The sequence below is a fragment of the Marmota flaviventris genome, chromosome 6 (assembly GCF_047511675.1).
Source record: "Marmota flaviventris isolate mMarFla1 chromosome 6, mMarFla1.hap1, whole genome shotgun sequence".
NCBI classification, from domain to species: Eukaryota; Metazoa; Chordata; class Mammalia; order Rodentia; family Sciuridae; genus Marmota; species Marmota flaviventris.
The window spans coordinates 74,219,757-74,243,396 of NC_092503.1; positions in this window are offsets into that span (position 1 = coordinate 74,219,757).

Here is a 23,640-nt window from a genome sequence, read left to right on the forward strand (position 1 = left end):
TGTGTAATTTTGGTGGAAGGAAAGAGGAGGTAAATACTATGGAAAAATTTGGTTTGTAATTAGGAATAGAGACAAGATGTAGGGCTGTTAATGCCTAACATTCAAGCCACATCAATATGTCACTTGTTCCTGTTATAGTGCTGGAGAACACTGACATTTGAGATTTGGTCAAGCGGACCTGGTTCTTGTGCCCCAGGGAGTGTAGACAGTGCTAGAGAAGAAGGGGAGGGGCTCCGAGGGCACAGAAACTACTCAAGGGATAAATCAAAGTTAAGTGAAAAGTTTCATTTTCTATGAAAAACAAATGAAGGATTTGTCTGGTCAGAGTTTCTGGAGGTACTGGGGTAACAAGGATGGAGAGAGACACAGGCTTGAGTCTTAGGTTCAAATTCTGGCTCATTGCTGGGCATGGGGGTGCATAGCTGCAATTTCAGCATCTTGGGAGACTAAGGCAAGGGATCACAAGTTCAAAACCAGCCTCTCAGCAAATTAGTGAGGCCCTAAGCAACTCAGTGAGACCCTGTCTCTAAATAAAATGTGTGGGTATATATGTGTATATGTGTGTGTGTGTGTGTGTGTGTGTGTATGTGTGTATAAGACTGTTATATATTAGTGGTTAAGTGCCCTTGGGTTCAATTCCCAGTTGAAAAAAAAAATCTGCTCACTCCCTTACTAGTTATTATCTTTGGTTAAATTACTTGACTTCTGTGAGTGCAGATTAACTCTAGGGCATGAATTATCCTCTTCATGTCTCAAAGCTTTGTGAAGTCATTACTTAGGCATGTAAATATTTACTGTGAAATGGTAAGCATACTTTATGCAATTCAGGGAGAGTCTGAGATTCATGTGAGGCTACACCTATTAGACCCACAAAAAGTCACTGAGGATTTGCTGTATTTTAATGTCATTTGCTGTTTCTTTATCTAAAATAGAGTATCTAGCATTTGCTATGTCAGTTTAAAAAAGCCCTTTTCAAATTAGTGCAGCCATTAAACAGTAAATTATGGTTCCTATATGGTATGAAAACCAGGCACATGCAGGAGAATCAAAGAACTGTAACGCTGGAAGTCACTGAAGCACCTCTCTGGTCCTGGCCCCTTAGTCCACAGAAGAGCAGTTGGATGGGTGAAGGGAATGGCTAAGTCCTACAGCTTTTTAATGAAAAAGATAGCTCTGAACTATTGTCTCCAGACCAAAAGTCCATGACTCTTTCCATTGAACCATAGCTTACACCATCTGTTACTGCAAAGACAGACATAACAGGCTAGTGATGTCATTTCATATTGCCTCAATTGTTGGACTCTCAATCCATTGGTCCTTAATTATACTATATACTGACATGCCAGACAAAATTTATGTTCAAGACAATTCAAAAGAGAAATGCAAATCTAATATAAAATAGTATGGTTTGGAGATAGAATTAAAGCAATTGTCACAAGTTTGTATAAACGCTACTGTTTAACAGTAATAAAGAACTACTAAGGCTATGGAACTGGAAGAGTATTTATGCTTGAGGGAAAAGGATTGACTTTACCGTTAGAAAGTTAATAATTATAAAATATGCATTTGTTCATATTCATAAAGTTGTTAATGTGAAGTATGATGACTAAAAACTAGCATCAACAAAATGGAAAGGATTCTTAAATAAATATCTTTGCCAAAAATGTGTACCAGAGTTATTGTGGAAGCAGATATCTCTATTTCCTTCCTCCTTCCCTTCTTCCCTTCCTTCCTCCCTTCCTTCCTCTCTCCTCTCCCTCCCTACCCCTCCCCTCCCCTATTTCTTTTCTTTCTTCCCTCCCCTCCCTCCATTCCTACCTCCCTCCACCTCTCCTTCCCTTCCCTTCCCCCTTCTCTCTTTCTTTCTTCTCTCCCTCCCTCCCCCTCCCTTTCTCTCTTTCTTCCTTTTTTTCCCCTTCTTTCCTGGTTCTGGGTATTGAACCCAAGGCTTTATAATACTAGTCAAGTACTCTACCATTGAGTCATATCCCCAGCCCATAAATGCCTTAATTTCTTAAAGTCCCATCTGTACTATTATTTGTGTACAGTCTGTGTTGTGGATGTCTGTTTGCTCTATTAGGTCTCTCTTCACCTTTGACCTCCTCCAGGCATTGAGGAGTGACCCCCCTGAGCAGGGCAATTCAGGTCTTTCAACTTTGTATGGATTTGGTGAATGAGAGGTCAAAGGATGGGAAGAGAGTGAGTTTAGGTATTTATTTCCCTGTCCCCTTTCTTGTTGAGCTGTAGGTTGGCAGTTTTTGTATTTCTCTCCTCAGGGCCATAACTCAAGTCAGGTGCCCTTCTCCTATACCTGTGACTCTCCCAGGCTACCTTCTGGGGAAACTACCTCCTTTTCACATTTGGGAATAGAAGTAGCAACTGTTAGTTGTGGAACAGGCTAAACAAATTTTAGCTGCAGGGTGGGCTGAACACTCGACCCTCACCCTCACCCGTCTGGTTCCTTATTGCTTGTTTGCCTTAAGTCTGAACACTCAACCCTACTCAAGGCTGAACACTCGACCCCCACCTGTCTGGTGCAATGGAAACCCACATCTGACCCCTGCTCCATCTGCCTGAAGGCAGAAGATGACATCCTTAGCAACTACTGTATGATCCAATCAACAAGGCAGCTTGCAGACCCAGGGACCCCATTAGATTTTGGCTATAAAACTCTCTCCTGCCGGGCCCCCTCTCTTGCTCTCTTTCTTCTCTCACTTTCACTCTCTCTCAGTCTCTCTTCTCCTCTCCTATCTCTTTGCTCTCCCCTTCCCTTTCTTATCTCTTTCCCTGCTCTTTCTCTCCCTCTCTTTTCTCCTCTTTCTCACTGCTGCAATGAAGATCTCTTGGTCTCTCCGAGTGTTGTGTTCACTTTTCTTTCATCTGGTGCTGAAACCAGGGAAGAGGGTTAAAACCCACTTTTGGGTCCTTCTTCCTTTGGAAGTGCCACTCACTAGACAACCTGAACCCATTTTCTCGACTGCCAGAACTCCATCCACCACCGGCCTTCGATTGGTGAGTTTCCCCTTCCTGAAGTCCTAAACCCAATGGTGCTGTCAGGAGGATTTGATCATCCTGCAGACCTCTTTGCCCACCTGTGGTGAGGAAAACACCCCACCACAGACTTCAAGGCCACGGTGGCCCTCAGGGACTCCTTTCTTGGGCAGATTTGACTCTTAGGTTCAGATTTATTTCCCTTCCCCTTCCCCAGCATAGGCTTTATAGGTCACCCTCAAAGGACTGTGTAACCTCCGGGAAATAAAAATCACACCCCACCCAGACCTTCACGGTTTCGGTGGCTCTCATAAAGTCCTAGTCCTCTCATCTTTAAGACTCGACTGCTATAGATACTCTTACCCTCCCCTTCCTCTCTCTTCCCCTGCCTCTCTTTTCTCTTTCTGGCCCCAGGAGTCTCTTGTCCCGCCAGGAGGGGTCCCGAAAAGCCTTGTCCAAGGTCTCCCATGGCTCCAGCCCTGCCCAGGATGGCAGCCTCGACTGTTAGGATTCAGTGACCACCAATCTCTGCAGCTCCAACCTGCCACTTGGCACTCCTGATTTTTGGCTCTAGTGGGAATGCCCCTTTTGCCAAAAAGTCAGTTCCTTCCCCCTCCCTTATACTACATTTGTGTCTCCTTCCTTTTCCCCTATACTACCTTTGTGTCCCCTTCCCTCTCCCTTTATACTACATTTGCGACATGGGTAATGTATCCTCTCTGCCCGTTGACTCTCCCTTACAATGCCTTTTAGAAAACCTCAAACCCTCTCCTTGACACCAGATATTAAACCCCCCAAATTGATCAAATATAGCACCCAGGATTGGCTCACTTATCTCCTAGACAGCCAAAATAAATGACCCCCTTTTGGGTCTCTGGATCCCTCTATTCTAAGGGGTCTCTACAACTACTGTGAGCATTCAAAAAAATGGATAAAGATCTCCTACATTCAAACATTTTCCTTGGTTTGATCCAATCCTGCTCTCTGCACCTCTGCACCTCTTGCAAAACTCTACAAATTCTTCTAGCTTGCAAACCAACCCCTCAACCACCGATCCCCAACCTTCTCCTCCTTCAGACTCATCCATTACTTTTGATTCTGCTGATGAATCCCCACCCTATTGTCCAGCTCAAATAGGTCCTCATCCTCAACCTTCTGCCTGAGCCCTTCTACCGTCACCTCCACCTCAACAACCTGCTTTCTCCCCTCCAATTACTAGATCAAAAACCTACACCACTGCCCTTCCTCAGACCGTTACCCCTTTGCTGAAGTAGCAGGTACTGAAGGTATCCCTCTACCCACTCACTTCTCTCTTCTCCTGTCAGTGCCCACACCTGGTCCCACCAGGCCCTCTTACTAGCTAACCCAAAACTCAAACGAGCTGAGGAGGACCCTTAGACCCCTATCCAAAATCTGGTGAAAATGGCCTTTAAAGTTGCTTTGTCATCACTGAAAACAGGTTACTAAAAATTTAAAGTCCCTTACAGGCTTCTTGGGATATTCACTCCCATCTTCCCCTCTGTTCTACCTGTTCTACTGCTCAAGTTTTCCTTGCTAGGGAAAATCCCAACCCCCTTTCCCATTATTCCTTTACATTTCCTTTCTCATTCTCAGATCCACCTGAGCTGCTCTCAGCCCTACATTCCCGTCTTCCCTCTCCCTATCCAGGCCCACAGAAAAGTCTTAACTGACGTTCTTCAGCAATATTCACCATGGCTGATTTTAGGACTGTCAGCAAAGAGTCTCTACAAAAGAGTTCAATGTAGATAAACTTCCTATTTTCCTGTTGCCCTGTTTTACTTGGCCAATGGCTGGGAAAAATCAGCACTCCAGGTGCTGGAGACCCCCTTACTAGTTTTTCACATACATTCATCCAGTATAGTAGTTTGTAGAAATATGTAAACAAGGCCTCTGGCTTTGAGCTGGAGCTTCACAGTGTTGTCTACATTTCTAAGATAAGTACCAATTTGGCTCCATGGTAACAGCTATCAGGGGGAGGAAAGAAAAGGGAAAGAAACTTTCCCCTTCTCAGGTGTTGTCCTTGAAGGGTTAACTTGCCCAGAACAAAGGGAAAAAAAACCTTCTTTTATGTGAACTTCTGAAGACTGTGAACTTCTGAGCCCCTCCCCTTCCATGCTGGGTACAAAATTCTGAAACTACCTAAACTCGGGGTTCAGGGGATTAATTGATTACAGCAGAAGCTGTGCCCTCTGAATCTGGCTGCAACCAAATAAAGCTGTTTCCCTATCTTTGGTGCCTTTCCTTAACTGTCCCTACAACAGTATATAATTCTATATAATTAAACATGGTTTATGTTTTCATGAAATTTACAAGGATTGTTTCAAAATGTGAATAAAGATGGGGTTACAGATGGGAAAGAGAAATTAAAAGGTTCTAGGTATGGATTTAAAAGAAGGAAAAACGTGTTTCTGGATAAGAGAGTCTGTGATTAAGTAACTAATTTTATTAAATTGAAACTTGATTTTGATCACAGAATATTTTGTGCATGGAAGAAACATGTAAATTTTGTGGAGACTTTCTGGAAATAATTGAGACAAATCTTAATTGTACAAAAAAGAATCCCTAAGGTAAACATTAACTTTGCCCCAAATTAAGTCTTCTGATCTTAAACTTGAAAAAGAGGTTTATATAGCAGCATGAAAGATATCCCAGGAATATAAGTGATTTTGACACTTTTATTTTGATGGCAGCTGGGCTAAAAATTGATTCAGAGTTCGGTAGCTGTCAAAGAATTCTCTAACACTGTTTTGGGTTGAATTTACAAGGCATCATTTCCTTTGTCCTCAATTCAATGAAGTTACCTTTGCAAAGCTGTCATTACTGATTCTAAAACAGAAAAGAAAGGATCCCAAGGCCATGTTTTAGTTTTGAAGTTGTCTGAACAGAAGGAATCTGCAAGAGAAACTTTGCAAGATTTCCAGTCATTTTCAGATTTTTTTTTTTCTGCAGAAAATCTAAGGAAACTTGTTAATTCTTGACTTAATCTGTAGAAATTTTCTCAGCATTGCCAGGTTGTCAGGGATGTCTACTTGATGGCTTTTGGCCTTGAACTTAAATAGGTTTAATCAGTAGGATGCTCCTGGCTGCAAATGTAAAAGCCTGATTCAGTGAAGAATTGTATAGTAAAGTCTATTATCTCTCATGAGAGTTCAGCTTTGGTCAGGTTGGTGACTCTGATTCAATGATGTCACCAGGGATCTAAATTCCTCCCATATTTCTGCTCTGTTACTCTAGACAGCTTGAAATTCAGACTGGTCCTTTTATGATTGAAAAATACCTACCATGAGCACCTGATGTGATATATATTCTTGCTCATGATCTAAGAGTATGCCTTTTCCCCCTCATCTAAGAGTATGTCTTTTCCCCCTGACTGGAGCATTGTAGGCAATGTGGTTATATGACTTCTCTTCTATGACAGTAGCCAGAGCAATGCCATGTGTTACTGGCTTCAATAAAACAGGAAAATTTGACACTAGATCTATTTTTCTCAATCATTTGTGGGTGGAGAGGGAATATCTAAACAAAATCAAGACTGTATTAGGAAGAAAGAAAAGTGGGTTTTCTGAAAGTTATTAATGTTCCTTACAGATATTTTAGTAGTCTCTAAATAACACCTGTAGGAAGCATATAAAATGATTTATCTCAGCTACAATTATTTGCTAATTAAGCCAAACTCTGTTGGTTTATGAATAAATATTCTTTTCTTTTCTTTCTTTTTTTTCAGTATTAGGGAATAAGCCCAGGGGTACTCCACTGCTGAGGCACATTCTCAGCCCTTTTTATTTTGAGACATAAGTTGCTATATGGGGCTGACGTGGAACTTGAGATTCTCTCACCTCAGACTCTGGAGTAGCTGAAGTTACAGGTGTGTGCCATTGAACCTGGCTCAGATACTCTTCCAGAAGCAAAACTTTTCCTTTAGTTCTATTCTGTTTAAAGAATTACTTTTTTGGAGATTCAGCAAACTTAGGTGTAATAGCGAATAAATTCATATTCTGTTATACTATTTTTTAAATCATCAATGAATTATTCTTTTTTATTAGTGCATTATAGTTATACATAATATTGGGGTTCATTTTGACATAACTATAAAGCATTTAATATAATTTGTTTCAATTCAGGCCCCAGGACTTCCCCTTCCCTTTCTTCTTCTTCCCCCTGGTTCTCTTTACTGGTCTTCCTTCTTTTTATTTATAGCTTTTCTTAATTGGTGCTTTATAGATACACATAAAGGTGAAATTCACCACTCACTGTGGTATATTTATATATGTACATAGGATAGTTTGATCATTTCATCATTCCTCCCTTTCCCCCTTCAATCCTCTTCCTCTATTACACTGGCCTCTCTGTTATACTCTTTTGAACCAAGACTGTTAAAAAGGCAATGGCTCCAATAAGACCCCAGCACTAGACAGGATGTTTTTTGGGATGTTTTGCAGAGATCTGAGTCAGACTCACTGACGTCAAGAGTTACAGATAGGATATGTAGTTTCTTAACACAGCAAAGCCGATGCAATATTAAATATTGCAGGCATTCTCTTTATACATACAATATTAATATTTTTCCTCATCAAAGTTTTCACCCACTGATATCCCTTGCACCATTTTGAAGCTGTTGATGAGTAGTTTCTAAAGGTGATTCTCAAAATAGCATTTTTTAAAACATGCCCGTAAGCAAATATATAGATAAAACCCTAAAGTTGACTGCACCAAGTTTCTCCATCTCAGTTTCACTCCTTTGTGTGTTGAAAAAAAATATATGAAGTGGCAGTTTCTCCTTTACTTGCTTAGATTTGCTAGGGATTCTGGAGTAGATGACATTTTTTTTTTTTTTTCATTTTGACAGAGTACTGCTGATGATAGGGTTTTGTGGCTGAATCAGACTCTCCTGAAGGCCACTCACTATGCACTTTTCTCTATTAGTGTCCCTCTTAGGCCTTTTCTCTGTTGGACATGCCCTCTCCATACCCCCCTTGCCACCTTTCTCATTCCCACCTTTTCTCTTTCTGATTTTCTCATTGCTCTCCCTTTTTGTTCTATTCCTTGTTTTCCCTTCATTACTACCATCATCCTTCTCATCAGAAAAATCTTTCCAGAATGTGATGATAGGCAAAATTTTGCATTAAAATATTAATAATTTGATTCTTTTTTGCCAATTATTGACCTGAAGAGGAGGGAGAACGTGTTTATGTGTAATATTTAATAATTAAAAATATACATTTTCTCTTTTAAATAATCATATTAATGACTGGTCTGCTGTATTGAAAACAGTACATTTCAAGTATATTAACAAATTAATAGTTTGACCAAGGACTTTAAGGTATTAGGATGCACCTGACTAAAAATTTTACCAGCCCCTCTTTTTGCTTCAATTAAAAATTTGATCATGTGTAATTAGAGTTGAGAGGGTGTCCACTTATGGGGCAGCCTGGTGGGGTGAGGAGGGTACACACATAAGGTGGCCTGAAGTGGGTATCAGAGTCCAAGCAAGTGAGGAGGGAATTCACATGGGGGTGAGGAGTCTCACATGGGGTTTTCAGAGAATGGCTGGGGGTAGGACATTCTTGTATGGTTGCATCCTGAGTGAAATAAAGAGGGAATCTTTGTGAGGGAAGTAGTAGTTTCATGTAGGGTAAGTGTTTAAGCCAGAAATTATATTAAGGTTAATGGGAAGCAAGTTTCACTGCTGGAAGAACGAATTGAAAATACAGAAGGGGAATAAACCCAGTGGAGTTGAAATATTTAGCCATGAATGACAGTCTCCAATAGATGTAGGTAGATGTCTTAATAACTATAGATGTAAATGTATGGAAATTCATATGTATATACAGATACATGTATTCCAAGACTCCTAAGCTCTGTCCACTGAGTGGTCTTGGGAACAGTGAAACCCTTAGTGGAGTAAGAACTCCAAGGACTCAGACCTTGGCTTCTAAATGTCATTCTTAAGGGAGTGTGGAATTCTTATAGTGATGGATGATTTCAGGTCTGGGGAAATGAAAGTACAAACAAGCTTTGAACATCTAAGACTGAAGCAGGAGGGTTGCAAGTTCAAGGCCAGCCTGGACTTCTGTGAGAGCCTGTGTCAAAATAACAAACTAAAAAGACTAAGGACTAGGGATGCGACTCAGTGGTAGAGTGCCCTGGATTTCATCTCCAGTACCAAATAAATAAAGAAAATGAAAAAAAAATAAAAAAGCAAGGAAATGCTCAAAGAAGGATGAGAATATACCAAAGGACACAGGGACTACTTTGAAGAGTTCCCAGTGGCCAAATCTCATCAATTTGAGCTTCCAAATAAATAATGATAGTAATGAATTTTAGCTCATAGAATAAAATGAATGGTGAGTCTACTGATGAAAAACGGATGAATGAATAAATTAAAAGTTTCAAAGTATGTCCACACAAAAATATTATTAATTACATAGAAGGAAAGAGTAACTTCATATTTGAGAAAATTGGTAGAAATCATCTTAAACAATCGAAGTGAACATAACCTATAATAGAAGAAATCACCATAATATACTATTCAACAGGAACATGACACTTCCGTGATACTTCTACTGAAGATGCATAACCTGAATTTAATTGTGAAGAAACACTAGACAAACCCAAATTAATGGATATTCTAGTTGTAATTGTCTAAAGTGTCAAGATCATGAAAGTTAGGGATGAGACATAACTCCTAATTGAACTAAATTAAGGACATGATAATTAAATGTAACACTTAATTTTGAACAGGATCCTTTTGCTATAAATACAATTATCAGGCTGAGGAATAGATGGCATCATTGTTTCACTATTAATTTTCTGATTTTGATAATTATACTGTTGTTATGTGAAAGATGTCTCTTTTTTTTGGTAGGAAATATAAATTTATGGTCGATGGCACATTAGAATGACAACTTCCTCTCAAATGATTTAAGGAAAAAGTTCTTTGTAGGTATCTACTATTTTTTTCTGTTTTACAATAAAACATTTATCTATCTATCTATCTATTTGTACAAAAGTAGGTACAAACTGAAAATCAAAAATGGGAAAATTATTTATAGCTGTGGGGACAAGAAGATTTCTTTCTTTTTTTTGAGAAGAAGGTATTTGAATGGAAATTTGAAGGATGGGAGGATCTGATCAGAGATGAAGGGAAATCATTCCAGGCAGAGAAAATGCTTGAGCTGTGTGGACTTTTGAATCTCCCATTGAGTCCCCTGCCCTTGAGCTACTGCTATGGTTTTATCTTCTTATTTTCTGCTCATATTAGTACAATAGCCTCCTAATATGTAATTCTGCTTCCAGACAAGGAAAATAGAACCTATGTGTGGTTTAAAGCAAAGGGTTTAAGATGAGAAGGTAAAAGGTAGGATGGAATATAACTTTTCTATGGGAAAGTAAATCTTCCTACTGACAGTAAGGAGATACCCAACTTTGTTAGAGAATTTCTATTCCAGAGACCAACCTGTGAAGTACAACTATGATAAAGAACTAGCTAATTAGGAAACAGGAGTTGTAAAACTAGCTCCCAACTTCAAGGCTGTTTTTAGAAACCATCTTAAAGAGAAATGTTTACCTCATTTATCTGCTTTGGAACTAGGATCTAGCTATTAAAACAAAATACACTATTGTAAAAGTCATACATAGAAATTCATGTTGGTACAGCAAGTTGAAAATTAGAAGTAAAAATTATCTACTACCCTATAACTCCAATTATCACTGGCAAATGCCCTTCCATAGTCTTCCCTTACAAACAATCCATGTAGATATCTGGGCAATTCTCTGCTTTTTGGGCGGAGTTGGGGTGGGTGTGGGGGATGGAACCCAGGACCTCATGCATGCTGGGCAAGCACTTTACCACTGAGATCTACTCCCAGTCTTCTGCCTTTTAAAAGAATTAGTAATAATTATATTGTATTCATCTTGTATGGCTATGAAATAACATTAGAAAACATGATTTTTATTTATTTATTTTAAAAAATACCTTTATTTTGTTTATTTTATCTTTTTTGTATGTGGTGCTGGGGATCGAACCCAGTGCCTTATGCATGCTAGGTAAGTATTCTACCATTGAGCCACAACACCAACCCAGAAAACATGATTTTTAAAGGTACAGATATGCCATTTAGAAATTTATATATTTTTTTCTTATAATAAATAGTACTATAATGACATTTATCTTTTTTTTTGTATGTGTCTCTATTTTTTTTTAAGCCAGGAGGGGTAATATATGCCTGTAATCCCAGCTACTAGGGAGGTCAAATAATTCTTAAAAGTGCAATCAAGTCAAATGTAAATGTTTCAGGTGTTTTTTAAAAAATAAAAATTGGAAAACTTCCCTCCAGAAGTAATACATCAAGGTACAGAATTGCCAATTATAATGAAAAGGCTACCAGAATCTTGTAAAAGTTGATTGCTTCACCCAGTTAACTTTTTCCTGAGAATACCCAAAGTATATCCTCAAATATTCTGTGTGGCCTTTAACTTTCATGTTACTAAGAATATGGAGGGTGATAAGATACATAAAGAATTTTTAATACATTTCACTAACAGAATTTCAGCAGCATTGACTTATGAATAGAATTAATAATGCTTCAGCCAACATTTATGCTATTTTAAGAAGGTAATTGAAAGAGGAGAATATTCCAGAGGTATAAAATTTTACAGTTAGTTCCACTAACTAAAATAGATAAGATTACTTTTATTTATTGCAAAATAAAAAATATAATGCTATGTTAAAATTGTAATGACACAATAGTACAAAACACTTTCTCATACTCTATTGACATATGCCATTCAGTTATCTTCTTTATGGATTATCTGCTTTATGGGTTACCGGAAGCATTTTAAAAAACATTTAAAGATGGTTTCTATTCCTGTACAGCACAATAATTTCCTTCTTTACCATCTGGTCAACATATGATCAGACAATCCAAGCTCATTTTGATGCCACTGAAGGCAAAATGCAATTAGGAAGGAAAATTTACTGCAGTATCCATCATAGACCAAGGTCCCCAAACATATATTAATGACTTTTGAGTATCCACTATTTTGCATTCTCTCATAGGAGAGATAATTGGAAACTGAATAAAACATTTTTTTTAAAAAAAATCAAAGTAATCATTTTACCCATGATGCTTTCCTTTTAAAGTTTAGGGAGTTCCATGTATTATTTATAACCCATAAAGATTTTGAAGAACAATGAGCTTATAGGAGAAAAAAGGTGAAATAATTAGTCCTAACAGACAATAGAATTGTATATGTATAATTACCACCATCATTATTTTTATGTCAGTCCTCAAAGCAGGTATTGATTGTCATTATAATTTTATAGACAAGAAAACCAAAGATTTTGATTGGGTATTCCCAGGTTTGTATCTAGACTCTGTCGCCAGTTGCTCAGTGATCTCTTGCAAGTGGTCTATCTATATTTGGAAGCATTACCATGTTAGGATTTAAAAAAACTTAGATTCTCTCTTTCTTTTTTTCCCCCTGTATGTTTATTGAATGCTCCTGTACTGCAGGCATGGAGCTCTAGATTACAATAGCATTAATACACAGTTTCTGCCCTTAAGAAACTTCACCTTTAGGATGTCTTAAGAAGGTTGATCTGGGAGTGAGAGAAAACCTAATTTAAAATGACTTGAGGTAAAATAGAGAAGGTATTAACTTACATAATTAAATAGTCCAGGGACAAGACTGGTTTCTGGTTTGAGCTAGGGCTTTAAACAATTTTCTCTTTCTCCATTTTTTGATTCTACTTTTTCATTTCTGGTCCATTCTGCGAACTCCTGGTATAAGATGCCTCTGATATGAGTCCCTGTTCAGGTTCCTCAGCCCAAGTTTCATGTGTTGCATTAGTTCTTCTTGGGCACACACCTCTCACTGAACAAATCACTGGGACTTGAGGTATGACTTGTGCTAAGTGGCTTTGCCCTAGGTCAGGTGTAGATCCTCTGTCCTGGGTAAGTCAGTGTCATCAAATCACCTGTGCTTAGTGTAAGATAAAGGGCATTAAAGCAGAAATTTAGTCACTGGGAGAAAGATGAATAGGATTTGGGGGCAAATTATAATGTCCATCAGAGAGGTGAAAACATCAAGAGACTGGAGTATTAGACTGTACAGTCAATGTACAGAAGGCTGCAGAGACAAGAGGAGTGCTTGACTCAGTGTTGGCCAGGTCAAGGAAGTAGCCTTGGGGACATTCTGTTCAAGCACAAACCTGAAAGAGAAGTGGTAAGAGCTCTATACTGGACCAGAGAGGTAAGCACAGTCAAGATCAGAAGTGTCCTGGGGCTCATGTGATGGATCTTAGATTTTACCACAAGGGAACTGGAATAAATGTCCTTCCATTACCTTCTGCATCATTAAAGAATCAGTTGTGGGGTCTTATATTTTTATCCTAACTTTGTTCCTATTTGCTCTTCCAATTCCAGCAAAGCACTCTGTTTGTTTCCTGCATCTTATTTTTATTTTTTTGGTATTCCTTACTATACATATCTACTTGGATTTAGTAGTTTTACCAAAAATTAACTCTGGAGAAGTGACCCAGGGGAATTTCTAGATCTGTAAACTAAATAATAGCAACCTAAACAAAGCATTATTCTTTTTTTTTAAGAGAGAGAGAGAGAGAGAGAGAGAGAGAGAGAATATTTTTTAAAGAGAGAAAGAGAAGAGACAAAGAGAGAGAATTTTTTAATATTTATTTTTCAGTTTTCGGTGTACACAACATCTTTATTTTATTTTATGTGGTGCTGAGGATCGAACCCAGCACCCCGCGTATGCCAGGGGAGCGCGTTACTGCTTGAGCCATATCCCCAGCCCAAGAATTTTTTTTTAATATTTATTTTTTTAGTTTTCGGTGGACAAAAAATTGCATCTGTGGTGAACATGTACAGACTTCTTCTCTTGTCATTATTGCCTAAATAACACACATAACAGCTATTTACATAGTTTTTACATTGTATTATGTTTTTGTAAGTAATCTAGAGATGATTTGAAGTGTATGGGAAGATGTGCACAGATGATATGTCAATACTACACCACTTAACACAAGGAATTTGAGTAGGTGAAGATTTTAGGATATGTGGGGGTTCCTAGAACTCGTCTTTCTTCGGTACTGAGGGCAACTGTGTATGACAGAAGTAGCATTTCAAATTGTGTGTGTGGGTAAATTACCCATGAGTAGATTTGGACTGCTTAGTAGTCATCAAAAATAAAAATAAAAGGTCCCTTCTTTCTACCAGAATAAATACCAAAGGAATCAATAATTTACATAGAAATTCATAGTGCTGGATGAGAACTTTGGACTTTCTTTAAAAAATAATCTTATATTAATAAAGACCCTTATAAATATGAAACAAAATCTAGAGCCACAAAGAAAAAAATGACTAATACACCAATTTACTAAAAATAGATAATTCTGCAAGGTGAAAGTACTATTAACAGAGCTAAAAGACAAATTCCATACTAGAAAAAATATTGCAATGAAGATTATTTACCTAGAGATAGTTTCATTAATATTAAAAATCAGAAAAAGAACCACTTTCTTTTTCATAAGAAAAACTAATAGAAGATATCAATAGCATTCAGAGAAAAGAAAATACTAATGTTTTTAAAAAACATGAATGTATGCTCAAATAGTCTTAAAATCAGAAGGAGTAGAAATGATGCCACCATGGGATTCTATTTTTTTACTTATCAGATTATCAAAGATCCCAAATTTTGATAACACAATATATTGATAGTAGTATGTGTGAGGGGGAAAGATGCTCTTACATTGCTGCTGAGAATTTTAATCAATATATATTTTCTGGAGAAAATTTGGCAATAGCTATCAAAATCACATATTGAATTCACATATTGAAGTATAATTTGTAATAGCAGAAGTTTATATAAATAAACAAAACAAAAATCCCTTAGTAAATAGCACACTAGTTAAATAAATCATGGTGTACTTATATCTGGAATATGATACAGCTATTGAAAATAATAATGCAGTATGAAATAATCAGAATAAATACCGAAGTCATCAATAATTTACATAAAAATTCATAGTGCTGGATGAGAACTTTGGACTTTCTTTAAAAAAATAATCTTGTATTAATAAAGACCCTTATAAATATAAGAAAAAATATAATATAAATATATTATATAAATATAATAAAATATAAGAGAAAAAATTGCAGTGCATAACAATATGATTTTACATGTATAAACTGTGCGCCTGTGTTATCCTTTAATATCTCTGGAATGACACATAGGAGAAATTTGTTAGTGACTGCCTCCTGGGATGGAAACTGGTGACTACTGTACGATAGAGGTAGGTGGCACAAATTTTTGTGCATAGATTGCCTATTCAAAGGATCATTCTCCTCCCCAAAGTACAAGCCAGCTGATTCTGCTCTTGAAATGAAACCACCTCTCTTATGCTTGCATCTTCCAGAGATTATATGCCAAGTTATCTAATAAGATGGGTATATAAAACCCTTTGTAAAGTATAAAGTACTGAACACAAGTAAGGAATCACTATTATTAGTACCAGTCTAATATCTTGAATTATGTTAATTTGACAAGAGAAGCAAGGAAAGGTTGGAGTAGAAAAATAAATTTCCTTGATGTCAAGTAGACTTAGGCTTTCCTCTTATTTGAGCATTTAATCTTTCCTTGCCAGAGTGGGAACCACATCTTTCCAAAGTTTAGTACCGTGCTTAGCTCACTGTGGGTGTTTAGTGAATGTTAAATAATAATAATAGCTATATATGGATCGTTGCACAACTTGGTAATACTTTCTCTTCATTGAATTACACCTCTTAGCAAGCCATTTTAAAAATATATTCCTAACTAAATTAAGGTGCAATAACTCACTGTGAGAATTGATATTTATATAAAAAAGAGAACTGGCACAAAACCAATGATTTAAACTGCAACTTTCCAATTCCTTTTTAGTGGCATTAATAATGGTGCCCTTTTGAGGTGTCTTTTCTTCTTTCAAATACCTCATTATTTGTGGTGGGCTGGCTAGAGGGGATAGTCTTCCCATTTTCTGTTTTTTATTTCCTTCCCCTAGCTTTTATATTTTGTGATGTGCCATGGGGGAAGGGCATCAAAGGAATAATAACCTAATTTTAACCTTTAATTGCTCTTGTTCTTTAGCAATGTCTCTGGTTTCACAGTCTTCCTGCTCATTATACTATCTCACTCCTCAGCCATTTTACATGGGTATGTGGGGGTTGAGATAAATGATCTCTCAGGTCTCCTCCAACTCAGAAGCTCTATATTTCTTAAGGGAATATGTACATTTTATATGCCTTGCATTGTCTTTGGTTATGAAGAATTATGTCTGTTTAAGAAATTATTTGAAAATTCTCTAGGTGCTTTAAGAATATATCCATGGAGCTGAGCTTCAGGAATCCTGGTGTGATGAAAATGCATATTTGTATCTCTGTGCTTCACATATGTTGCTTAAGCTTACCTGGAATGCTCTTTCTTTGCCTGGAAACTTCCATGTTCACCTCCCTCTGAGACCTTCCCTAACAGAGCAGAGTCAGCTGTTCTCTTCCAGGATCCCACCCATCTCACAGCCCTGCAGCACTTTTTCTGGGCACTTCTTCTCTGCTTTTGTGACGGTGTCTCCCAATCAGACTGTGTGGTCCTTTCCAGAAAGCATGTTTCATATTCACCTTTAATTAAGATGGCTGAAAGATAGCATGTGCTCAACAAATATTTCCTGAAGCAATGAGTGAATGAAAGATTAAAAGTAAGGAGTCTGGAGCTTGGGCTTGGTTCTGCTGTCAATGATGTGTGTCCCTGAGAAACTGGCCTACGTTTCCAGATTTCAGTTCCTTCAAGACTAAAATGAATGAATATGTTAGAAATCCTCCTGGGTCTCTCTGATGACTTTGATTTCTTAATTATCTCCTTTCAGCAGGGATTCTATCTTCAATGTCATCATGTATAGTGCTTTGATTAATGAATACTTTTTAAATTTCATAGAGGAACATAAGTCTAAAAAGTAACCTTGTCTATAATTGAGTGGTTGGGCAAATCATTGGTACCACTTTCAACCAAAGGACTGGTTCTTCCATGGCCAGCTGTGAAAGAGAATAGATTATACAGAGCTTTGGGTTCATATTTTCATGCATCTTCAACTATGAAGGACAAAATATGGAGGGTAGAAGAGGTCAGGTCTCAAAGAGACAATAGTTAATAAAAATGTATGAGGACCATCATCATGAATCAACATAATTTACTGAGCACCTATTTTGTGCCAGGTAAATTAGGCACATCATTTCTAATATTCAACAACTTTACAAGGAAGATGATGGAACTAATTTTAGTGGCCAATTATCTGTTGCTATGACAACATACCTTACACATGGTGTAAAAGAATGACCATTTTCTTTCTATTCTGGAGGTCAGGAATTGAGAAACAACACAGTGGTATACTTTATTTCTGCTCCATGATGTCTAGGGCTTCTGCTGAAATGATTTGGGGCTGGGAATGCCTGGAAGCATTTCAAGGCTTACTCAAGAGTGAATGCTGATGGTCAGCTGGAGCTTCAGTTGAAACAATTGGCCCAAATACCTACATATGACCTCTAAGCATCTTCACATCATGATGGCTGGGATTCCAAAGGGGGAAATCCAAGAGGATCAAGAAAATCTGTCTTGCTTCTCATGACTTACTTTCAGAAGTTGTGTAGTGCCAGGTCCACTAAGTCAAAGGCCCTCCCTGATAAGGGATGGAAACATAGAGCCTACCTCTCAGTGGGAGGAGATTTAATCTCGCATCATAAAAAAAGTATTTGTAATAAGAGGTTATAGGAATCTTGGAAAACCTCCCACACTTGCCAAAGAATCCAGACTTAGAAAGAGGTAGAGACGATATTCAACAGGTCCATTTTAGCTCAGGCCCTGCACATTTTTCATCACACCACAGGGCCTCGGTTGTCATGATGCTAGGAGTCCCGTGGAAAGTTCCTTTATTTGCAGCTCTGTTAATTTAAGTAATATTAATCTACCAAGGAACTGCAGTGTACCTGAGACATTGTCTGCCATTTCAATAGACAGTTGTCATGTATACCATCTTGGTTTACCATCTCCACTTTTAATTCTAGGCTTCTGATCATACTCTTTTTTTTTTTTTTAAAGCAGGTTTAACAATTTCCTCAATGCCATTCAAGAGCTTACATGCCCAGAGCTTGTGCCACAAGTTCATGCATTTGTTACTTATCTTCCCTGCTGTGATGTCAGGCTGAGACTCTACTGTGACAGCAGAGGCATATAAGTAACCAAGTACTAAGAGAGTTTGGAGTAATTAGAGAGCATGTATTAAAAGGGGTGATTCAGATGAAGTTCTGCAAAGGAGTTGAATTTATTTATTTATTTATTTTTTAGGAGTTGAATTTAGATGAGGTTAAAATGTGGAATCTGCTCTGATCCTCACTTTCTCCTCATTTCCAATATAAGGATGCACAAAACTAGTCATATATCTGTAAGTGTGCATGTGTGTGCATTCCAAAATCCAAGAGCAAAATAAAGGTTGTCAAAGGCATGACCTCATCCCTCTTCTGCTCACCACACTGCTTCTGTTTCTTCATTCAGAGTCAGAGCTTCTTAATAGCCATGGAGACACCTCTGGCTAACAATACTGTGCTGACGCACTTGGCAAAAGAAGGGCATGGAAGTGAATCATTAAATCCACTGATAAGGAGGAGAAGATTAATTAGAATAACCAGATGCTCAGGAAAGGAGTAATAAAAATTTACCCCCAAATCTGGGCAAATTAAACTCACATAATTGATTTCAGTCACGCTTTAGTTTTATTCAAATGGAATGTGAAAGAATGGGAAAGAGTTAAAAGTCTAGTCAAATAATAAGCTTAGGAAAAAATTCCCTTTTATTTTATACATGATCTCACATTCTGTAGTTTAGCATTATAATTAGGTATGACTTTTAATTGTAAAGGCATGAAGATACAATTTTAAAGAGGATGAAAGAAATCCATCCGACTTCCATAGCAACAAGAGATTTTCTGAGTCAGCTGAGCAGCACGAATATTAAAAAGAAAAACAGACTCCCCAAATTCTTGGAAACTGATTTAAAACCAAAATATTAAAGACGATAATGGTATTTGGAAATAGGACCAGGCTTTTTGATAGTTTCTGCTTCATTTTTATCACTGGCACAGTATTATTTTCTATTTATAATTAGATAAACATACAGTCTATATGTAAAGCAGTTCAGAAGCTGTAGTCTAACTCATCATTGTGGGGAAAATAAATGCATTTTAATATGAGTTTGTCATTTCTTAAGAGACACACAAAAAATCAATAATAGCAGGAGCAGATAATCAAAGGCATATAGAGCTAACACACAGTAGGCATTAGGAGAGGGTTCTGAGGCCATTATTGCCAGGAGAGTTCCTGAGATTAGGAATCCCATGAAATTAAATGTCTGGGGAAAAATCAGAAGAAATTGAGGTTTAAAGTTTAAAGACTTGTTCCAAATTACCAAGAGACATGTTAAAATATACTAGAATTCCTCCAGTTTCCAGTTCTCTGATACCTGACCTGGCCTTTCTTCCATTCACCCTTCATTTCTTTGAGTGGTTGTCCCTTGGCTTCTCTCCCCTCCCTTGACCTGCACCACAATGGAACTTAAAACAGATACCTATGATAAGAAGTATCTGAGTTCTAAAGAGAACCTAAATTACATTTACTATCTGGAACAATGTGAATGCAGAATATAAACTTTCAAACTTACTTCTCCTATGACTTGAATGGTCTTGCCAACAATGTGTTGGAAACTGAATGCAGCACTGTAACAGTGTTGGGAGGTGGGGCCTTTTGAGAGGTGTTTAGGTCATGAGGGCTTTGCCTTCATGAATGGCTTAATGCCTCTATAAAAATGGCTTGTGGGAATTTAAAATAGCCTTGGACCCAAAATGCTATACAGATTCAATGCAATCCCAATTAAAATCCCAATGTCATTTCTTATAGAAATAGAAAAAGCAAGCATGAAATTCACTTGGAAAAATAAGAGACCCAGAATAGCCAAAGCAATCCTTAGCAAGAAGAGTGAAGCATCAAATACCAGACCTTAAACTGTATTACAAAGCTATGGTAACAAAATGGCATGGTATTGGCACCAAAATAGACATGTAGACCAATGGTACAATATAGAAGACACAGAGACAAACCCACATAAATACATTTATCTCATATTAGACAAAGGCATGAAAAACACAGTGGAGAAAAGATAGCCTATTTGACAAATGGTGCTGGGAGAACTGGAAATCCATATGTGGCAAAATGAAAATAAACCCCTATCTCTTACCATGCACAAAACACTCAAAGTGGATCAAAGACTTAGGAATTAGTCCAGAGACCCTGCCCTTAATAGAGGAAAAAGTAGGCCTAAATCTTCATTGTGTTGGATTAAGCCCTGACTTCCTTAACAAGACTCCTAAAGCACAAGAAAGAAAATGAAGAATTAATAAATGGGATGGACTCAAACTAAAAAGCTTCTTCTCAGCAAAAGAAACAATCAATGAGGTAAAGAGAGAGCCTACATTTTGGCAGCAAATTTTTGCCACACACACATCAGATAGAGCACTAATCTCTACAATATATAAAGAACTCAAAAAACTTAACACTAAAAAACAAACAAAAGCAAAAAAACAAAACAAAACAAAAAAAACAACCCAATCAATAAATGGGCTAAGGAACTGAACAGACACTTCTCAGCAGTTGATATACATTCGATCAACAAATATATGAAAAAATGTTCAGCATCTCTAGTAATTAGAGAACTGCAAATCAAAACTACTCTTAAGATTTCAAGCCTGTCAGAATGACAGTTATCAAGGATACAGACTACAATTAATGTTGGTGAGGATGTGGGGGAAAACGCAAACTCATACATTGCTGGTGGCACTGCAAATTGGTGCAACTACTATGGAAAGCAGTATGGAGATTCCTCAGAAAACTTGGAATGGAACCACCATTTGACCCAGCTATCCCACTCCTCAGTCTATACCCAAAGAACTTAAAATCAGCATACTACAGTAACACAGACACATCAATGTTCATAGCCGCTCAATTCACAATAGCTAAACTGTGGAAACAAGCTAGATGCCCTTCAATAGATGAATGGATAAAGAAACTATAGTATATATACACAATGGGCATTTTTTAATACTCAGCATTAAAAAAGAATAAAATCATGGTATTTGCAGGTAAATGGATGGAGTTGGAGAATATAATGCTAAGTGAAGTAAGCCAATCCCCAAAAATCAAATGAAGAAGGTTTAAGGATGCTGATTCATAATTGGTTTGGTGGGGCATGGGAGGAACAGATGAACTCTAGATAGGGCAAAGGGGAGGGAGGGGAAGGGAGGTGGCATGAAGGTAGGAAAGAAGATGGAATGAGATGGACATCATTAGTCTAAGTACGTGTATGATGGCATGAATGGTATGACTTTACGTTGTGTACAACAGAGATATGAAAAATTATGCTTTATATGTATATTATGAATTGAAATACATCCTGCTGTCATTTATAACAAGTTAAATAAATAAGAAAAGGAATTTACCATGCGTCTTACTTAGAAACTTTTAGTTAGCTATTTCTCTATCCCCTACAATTTCAAGATGAAGTTCAAGATTAGGATGAAATACACATGGTTAGATGAAAGATGAACAAAAGAAAGTTCTAATTACAGTTTAATTATCTAATTATTTGCCTTAAACAGGATAATTCTAAATGTGTTCACAGTGATTCTGTTTTGTCAGTGGAATCCTGTACAGTGCTTTGGTCTTTCGTGTGTGTTTTTATCATGACTTGGTTGTGAATTGATTTCTTTATGTTGACTGTAACTGTTATCTTTAGCAAAGCAGTGTGGTCTGAATGCAGCAATTCTCAGGGGATTTTTAAGCCTTTAGCAAACTTTTAGCAAAGCAGGGAAAGTAGAGATCCTTTAGTTTAACAGTAATATGGGAATGACAGCAATACCTCCATAATTCCTGGCAGCTCTTTAGCTCTTTTTTTTTTTTATTTACCTCCTCTGCAGCTTCTCCATAATGTTTGGACCAGTAGCAGCTGCAGTTCTAGAATTAAATTACCAATAAGTTACTGTCTACAAATAAATATATTAGTGGTTGATATTCTATGATACTCCTGTTTTCACAGCTCCTTACTAACTGTCCATTTTGATTTTCTCAGGAGACAAGTTTTGAAGAAAGTATTCTCAGAGTGAATATTTATATTTAAAAAACTTTAAAAAGTGTATTTTTAATATTAAATTTCATCAATGTCCTATGCAAATGTTAAGTATTTAAAGAAGTGTAATTAGGCTGTTAGAATCCAATTTATGTATATTTTATAGAATTTTGTCTAAAACAATGGCAGGGAGAGCTATGATGCCATTGTTCTTCAAATCTTTATAGACACTTAAAAGGAAATTTTTAGAAATATCCTCCATAAACATCACTCTTACAGAACACAATGCATTGTTAAATATCTATAAAGTTAAAATGTATGTGTATATATTTAGGCTTCAGATGTCTCAGAAGATTACACAATCCTTCTGGAAGGGTAAACATTTCACTGTTTAGGCAAACCCCTTACCTAACACCTAATTCAATTTCCATGAGTTACAAATTTGTTCTGAAATTCAGATTGCTTACTGTTCAATATTAATATCAGTTTGTGATCTTGTTTTGGTAAACCCAACCAAATTTTTTCTCTGAATGTCACAAAATTTCAAAGATGTTAAATAAATAAAATTGTTACAACTATATTAAAAAAAAGCCTTGGGTCTGCCCTTCTCCTTCACACCCTGTTTACCTTCTGCTTTGGGAACTACAAAGCAGGGCATCAGGAACTCCCCCACCCCACTCTACACTGTACCCATCTTATGTTGTTCACTTCTGTCACTTTGGGTTTCAGTTTGCCGACTTTGGGTTGGATCATTTCATCTGTAGTCTTGGCTTTGGACAGACCTCTTGCCTAGAAAGTGACCAAAATAGCCATTTATTCTATGTCCGGTAGCCAGGTTTATCATTAGTGCCTCAACCATGCACACATACATAAACCACCCTCCACATCCCCACAGGGAACCTCACATACTCCAGCATAACAGTTGTTTTTATTTTTCATATTTCATGAAGAAATAAATGGCTTTGGCTTTGAGTGCTTGACTTTTCTATTGTAGTTTATAAAACTTAATGTTGGAGAGACCTATATCACTGTCATGTCTAATTTTTACATCAGAATCAAATAAAAACAATTATTTAAAATTAAAAAATGGCTTGTGAGAGTGAGTTTTCTCTCTTCTGCTTTTCTGTCATGTGAGTATGTGGCAAGAAGGCCCTTACCAGTCACCAGATGCTAGCACCTGAGACTTCCCAGGCTCCAGAACTGTGAAAAACAAATTTCTATTCCTTATAAATTACCTATGGCATTTATCTATAATTATGAAATGGATCTAGACAAAAATTGGTACAAGAGAAGTGGGGTGTTGCAATACCTAAAGATACGGAAGCAGTTCTAGAAATGGGTTATGGGTTGGGGCTGGATCAGGTTTGAAGTGAACTCTGGGAAAAAATGTGTTGCCATATAATGGGGCACAAA